Raw genomic sequence first — 6,000 nt, forward strand, 5'->3', positions numbered from 1 at the left:
AGCCATTCCCCCTTGTCCCATCTCTGCACCCCTTATCCAAAGTCTCTTGCAGGCCCCAAAATGCCACCTGTAACAGGTCCATGAAGCTGAGCCGGTGCACAGCTGAGGCAGCAGCTGGATTTCCCATCCCATCAACTTTTCCTCTTTATTCCTTTTCCAACACACTGACCACTCCCTCAGGCGGCCTCTGAGGCAAGTCCACAACAATAAATACAGCTGACAACCGACCACATCCTCTCATCAACAACCTGTTTGACTTTTGGGGAAGCCGACTGCCAATTATCTGGTCAATCCAAAAGCCCTGGAAGGGCAGGAGCAGCTCAGGGGTTGCAGGTGCATCTCTGTGTCCCCTCAGGCCCTGAGCTGGCCCCGTGTCCCTGCAGGGCTGTGCAGGGCTGCCAGGTGGCAGGGGAAGGACAGAGGACAGGGAGCTGCCAAGTGTCCAGGCACAGCCAGGTTTTGTTTGGGGGCCTCGGGGTGCCCAGCGGGAGCTGGGACCCGCCCAGGTGGGCAGCCCGGGCTCTGAAAAGCCGAGAAAGGGAAAACGCTGCGGACACAGCAAGGATCTGCAGATAACAGCAAGGAATTGGCACCAGAAGAGGATTCCCAATGCTGCGGGAGGGATTTATCTTTTATCTGAACAAAACAGACGGAGAGCAGAGCTGGGGTGGGGGAGCCCTCGCAAGTTCTGCTTTGCCAAAACCTCCCTCCCTCAGACCCCCCCGTACTGGGGACACCAGGCAGTGACGCCCAAATGTGCCCAGTCCCAAAGTCACCTGCCCGGTGGGGGGGACACAGGAACCCCGGCCCCTGTCCTTGTCCTGAGCTCACAAACCCCAGTGCCTGTCCTTGTCCCCAGGCTCTGTTCTGCTCCCAGCCCTGGCCCCGGTGCCGGTTCTGTTCCCAGCGCTGGCCCCGGTCCCGGTTCTGTTCCCAGCCCTGACCCCGGTCCCGGTCCTGTTCCCAGCCCTGGCCCCGGTCCCGGTTCTGTTCCCAGCGCTGACCCCGGTCCCGGTTCTGTTCCCAGCGCTGGCCCCGGTCCCGGTTCTGTTCCCAGCGCTGGCCCCGGTCCCGGTTCTGTTCCCAGCGCTGACCCCGGTCCCGGTTCTGTTCCCAGCCCTGACCCCGGTTCTGTTCCCAGCGCTGACCCCGGTCCCGGTTCTGTTCCCAGCCCTGACCCCGGTCCCGGTTCTGTTCCCAGCGCTGACCCCGGTCCCGGTTCTGTTCCCAGCGCTGACCCCGGTCCCGGTTCTGTTCCCAGCCCTGGCCCCGGTCCCGGTTCTGTTCCCAGCCCTGACCCCGGTTCTGTTCCCAGCCCTGACCCCGGTCCCGGTTCTGTTCCCAGCGCTGACCCCGGTCCCGGTTCTGTTCCCAGCCCTGGCCCCGGTCCCGGTTCTGTTCCCAGCCCTGACCCCGGTCCCGGTTCTGTTCCCAGCGCTGACCCCGGTCCCGGTTCTGTTCCCAGCCCTGACCCCGGTTCTGTTCCCAGCGCTGACCCCGGTCCCGGTTCTGTTCCCAGCCCTGACCCCGGTCCCGGTTCTGTTCCCAGCGCTGACCCCGGTCCCGGTTCTGTTCCCAGCCCTGGCCCCGGTCCCGGTTCTGTTCCCAGCGCTGACCCTGGTCCCGGTTCTGTTCCCAGCGCTGACCCCGGTCCCGGTTCTGTTCCCAGCGCTGACCCCGGTGCCGGTTCTGTTCCCAGCCCTGGCCCCGGTCCCGGTTCTGTTCCCAGCGCTGACCCCGGTCCCGGTTCTGTTCCCAGCGCTGACCCCGGTCCCGGTTCTGTTCCCAGCCCTGGCCCCGGTCCCGGTTCTGTTCCCAGCCCTGACCCCGGTCCCGGTTCTGTTCCCAGCCCTGACCCCGGTTCTGTTCCCAGCGCTGACCCCGGTCCCGGTTCTGTTCCCAGCCCTGACCCCGGTCCCGGTTCTGTTCCCAGCCCTGATCCCGGTCCCGGTTCTGTTCCCAGCGCTGACCCCGGTCCCGGTTCTGTTCCCAGCCCTGACCCCGGTCCCGGTTCTGTTCCCAGCGCTGACCCCGGTCCCGGTTCTGTTCCCAGCGCTGACCCCGGTCCCGGTTCTGTTCCCAGCGCTGACCCCGGTCCCGGTTCTGTTCCCAGCCCTGACCCCGGTTCTGTTCCCAGCCCTGACCCCGGTCCCGGTTCTGTTCCCAGCCCTGACCCCGGTCCCGGTTCTGTTCCCAGCGCTGACCCCGGTCCCGGTTCTGTTCCCAGCGCTGACCCCGGTCCCGGTTCTGTTCCCAGCGCTGACCCCGTACCCGGGGGTGTCGCGGGTCCTGCAGTTCCGCGCGGGGCCGCCGGGGGGCGCTGCGCCTCCTTTTCTCCAGCCTCAGCCCCTTTCCAGCTCCATCAGGAATTCTCCAGCCCCTTCCCGGCTCCCTGCCCTGCCCTGGACACGCTCCAGCCCCTCCAGGGCTGTCCTGCAGGGGCCAGAACCCGACACTTGTGGAAGGTGGGAGTTATCCCATCTCCAGTGCTGGAACTTCATCACGCCTGGATGAGCGGAAACACCTGGACCTGCCACCTCCCGGGTGATTCCTGTCAGTGTCCCACTGTCCATCCGCAGCGGCAGCACCCCATATGTGCCACAGCCTTTCCCAGGATGGACAGCCTTTCCCAGGTTTTTCCCTCCAAGGCCTGTGGCTTTGGGCATCTTTGTGTATTCCTGCTGCTCCCAAGGCTGGATCTCTCCTGTCTGGTAGCTCCAACTCATTCCTGGGGAAATTGTCCCGGAGTTGAAAGCCGAACCTCTCTGGCTGTCAGGACGTACCTACAGCATCCGTCCAGAGCTGCCGTGGGATCCTCTGCTGGTGTCTGTCCCGGCGTGGTCAGCAGGCGGAGGGGACGGGCTGGAGCCTCGGGGGTGGTGGGAATGCAGGCAAGGGAAGGCTGGTGGGTGTCAGGGGAGATGGGACCCTGTCCCTGCAGTCCCAGGGACACCTGACACGGGCAGGAGCCTCTGGCTGAGCCCTCCCCCTGCAGTCAGGAATTTTCCCTGGGGACTTTGGCTCTTTTGTTCTAATTATATTAATGTCATAATTAGCTCAGCCTGACTAACCCTAAGCACCCTGTGTGTGTAATGTGTGTCTGTGCTTCTAACCCCCCTGCCAAACCAGGGCTGGATTTTTCCCGAGCCGTGCTCCTCCGTGACTCACCCAGTAAATCACGGGATGGCAGAAGGTTTGGGCTGGGAGGGGATGGACTGGCTGGTGTCTCCAGGTTCCATCCTCTTCTGCTTCCTGCAGGTCCTGGATTCAAACCTGGCACTTCCCCCCGTCCCCTCGCTGCAGCCCAGCTTTGGGTGAGCAGGGCCCCAGCGAGGGGCTCTCCTCCACCTCCTCACGCCGCTGGATCAAACTCTGGGGGGCCCTGGAGCCCGGGGGAGACCTTGGCTGACCTTCCCTGGCTGTTCCTGCTTTACACGGCAGCCAGGTTTGCAGGGGGATCCACAAATCCTGGAGAGAACCCTGCCCCCAGCTGACCTCCTCAGCCTCGGCAAAACCATCCCAAGCCTTCCGGCACTTAATTCCCGCCAGGCTTCTGAGCCTGGGCCGAAATTAGCGAGCACTTCCACGTCTCCACACCTACAAGGTGTTGCTGTGTGTGGGGACGGGGTTTGGAGGGAGGCAGGAGAGAGCAGGAGCTGCCAGATGAATATTAAACCCAAAGAGCTGCTCAGCAATATTTCATGCTTTTACTGAGTTTGATTTCAGTGCTTGTGGGGAAAAAAAAATAAAAAATCCTGGGCAGTGCAAAGACTCCAGGGAATGAGTGTCTTCCCCCGGCATAAAAGCCTCATTTTTTATGGAGCACAAATGAGCTCTGTGCAGACAGGGAGGTCTGGGAGCACCTTGCTCTATTTGCCAGCTGATATTTCTAAGTGTCTACAGAAAGTTGGGAGGACCATGAAGTGAAGCATAAAAAATTGTAATTTTTTAAATAGGAAAAGAGATGGGAAAGGGCCTGGGAGTGGGGGGAGCTCCTTGTTTTCCTGCTGCATTGCGGCTGCAGAGTTAAGGATCTCCATTAGGCTTTGCTGCCATAAATTAAGAAGCATCAAGCACACGGAGATAAAAAGGCAAGGAAAAAAGTCAGAGATCTTTCAGCTCCAAGTCAGGGCTCTGAGAGAATTCCCAGGCAGAGCCCACAGCTCCAGTATCACCAGAGGGTGGGGGATTCCAGAGCCCCAGCTTCAGGGGTGCGACCTGGGGCCGAGAGCCAGCCAGGGGCTGCTCTCACCCTGGAGCAGGAGGGATTTCGGGTGACCTTGACAAAATCCACCGTGTGAAACCCGGCCAAAAGCAGGGGAAGTTCCAAACTTCACGGCGAAAAGCACAGATTCCAAAGGGAGGAGTCCCATCATCCCTCCCCAGAGGAAGTGAGGAGCAGGTTCCATGGGCACCTGCTGGAGGCTCGCCTGGATCCTGGCTGCAGGCTCACGTTCCCAAGGCTACGCGAACGTTTGTGGAAATAATTAAATACTTAAAAATTGACCAAAGATATTGTGGAAATAATTAAATACGTAAGAATTGACATAAACCAAAGCAAATACTCTGATTAAGGGGTGGAAGAGGTAAAAGTGCTGCAGAGGAAGGGAGGGGTCTGGGTGAGAGTTGTGGTTGAGGCTGGACATTCCCAGCACGTGCAGAAGCACCTTTAGACCCTCTGGGGACAGTGTGACCAGCAGCCGTGGGCCTTGGCTTTGGACCAGCTGTCCCATTTCTCTGAGTCCGTGAATTGGATGGGGAGGAGCTGACACAGAATCTGCAAACTGGGATGTGCCAGGGCTGCACCAGCCCTGGGAGAGTGGGGTTCCCTCCCTGGGAAATGAGTGCCACCATGGCCACACTGCTGGGGACAGAGGGACAGCAGTGCCAGCCCGTGCGGCCTCACAGCGAGGATGTGGTGCCAAACAAGCCCAAAGTCAGGCATTTGGGAAGGGCTGGATCCCTGTGGGCTGGATGTGCCCCCAGCAGCATAGGGAGGGTCTCAAACCCCGAGTCGCAGCCCCCAGTTCTGGGCGTTTGTCCCTTTGCTTTGTGCTCCAGCTCCACAAAGCCCTGAGAGGAAACGTCAAAATGGAAAACCAACAGAGGCTGTGTCCCGTGGCTGGATCCTCGCGGAGAGCTCTGCCCCATCCGGGGATGTTCAGGTGAAGAGGATTTCCCGAAGGCCTCTCATGCTCTGCTCTCTGGTTCCTGTTGGGTTTGACAGCGTCTCCCAGTTTGGGTGCCAGGCTCGGGGGCGTTTTTACACCCCTCACCTCCACCAAATCGTGGCTTTCCTCCATAGTCCTCGTGGTTTCCCCACAGCCTCTGTCGTCGTTCCCTGAGCACCTGTGAGCAGGCTGGGCCCCTCTGCATCCCCAGCTCCCCCCCTGGGAGCCCTTCAGGGAACGGCTCTGGCTGACACCCGGCATCGGAATTCCTGTCAGCTCACTCGGGGTTTCCATGGAAGCTGAGCTCTCCACAGCTTCCTCGGCTGTGTGTGCAGCGCACAGGATCCCTGAGAGCCCCGGCAATGGGCAGGGTGGAAGAGCACGGCATGAAGCATTTGCCCAGGTCTGTCTTGGGCTCCCTGTGACCATCACCGGAGGGTGGGAGACTCCAAAGGCCCCATCACACAGGCAGGGCTCGTCCCGGCCAGACCTGTGAACAGCTGGGAGCAAAGTGACTCCAACAGCACCAGAAGCCTCCTGGACACTGGTCCTGGCCCCTGGACACTGGTCCTGGCCCCTGGACACTGGTCCTGGCTGCTCCCATGCACTGAGTGTCCCTAAGCCAGTCGCAGCTGGGCAAAGGAACCTGCCACAGCCCAGAGCACACCTGACTGAAGGCCAGGAGAGCTCAGGGGATCAGCTGAGCTGGGAGAGCTGGGGGTGCTCCCCTGGAGAGGAGAAGCTCCAGGGAGAGCTCCGAGCCCCTGGCAGGGCCTGAAGGGGCTCCAGGAGAGCTGCAGAGGGACTGGGGACAAGGGATGGAGGGACA

The sequence above is a fragment of the Chamaea fasciata genome, unplaced genomic scaffold (assembly GCF_029207755.1).
Source record: "Chamaea fasciata isolate MVZ Bird 193981 ecotype frontalis unplaced genomic scaffold, bChaFas1.0.hap1 SCAF_2, whole genome shotgun sequence".
Taxonomy (NCBI): Eukaryota; Metazoa; Chordata; class Aves; order Passeriformes; family Sylviidae; genus Chamaea; species Chamaea fasciata.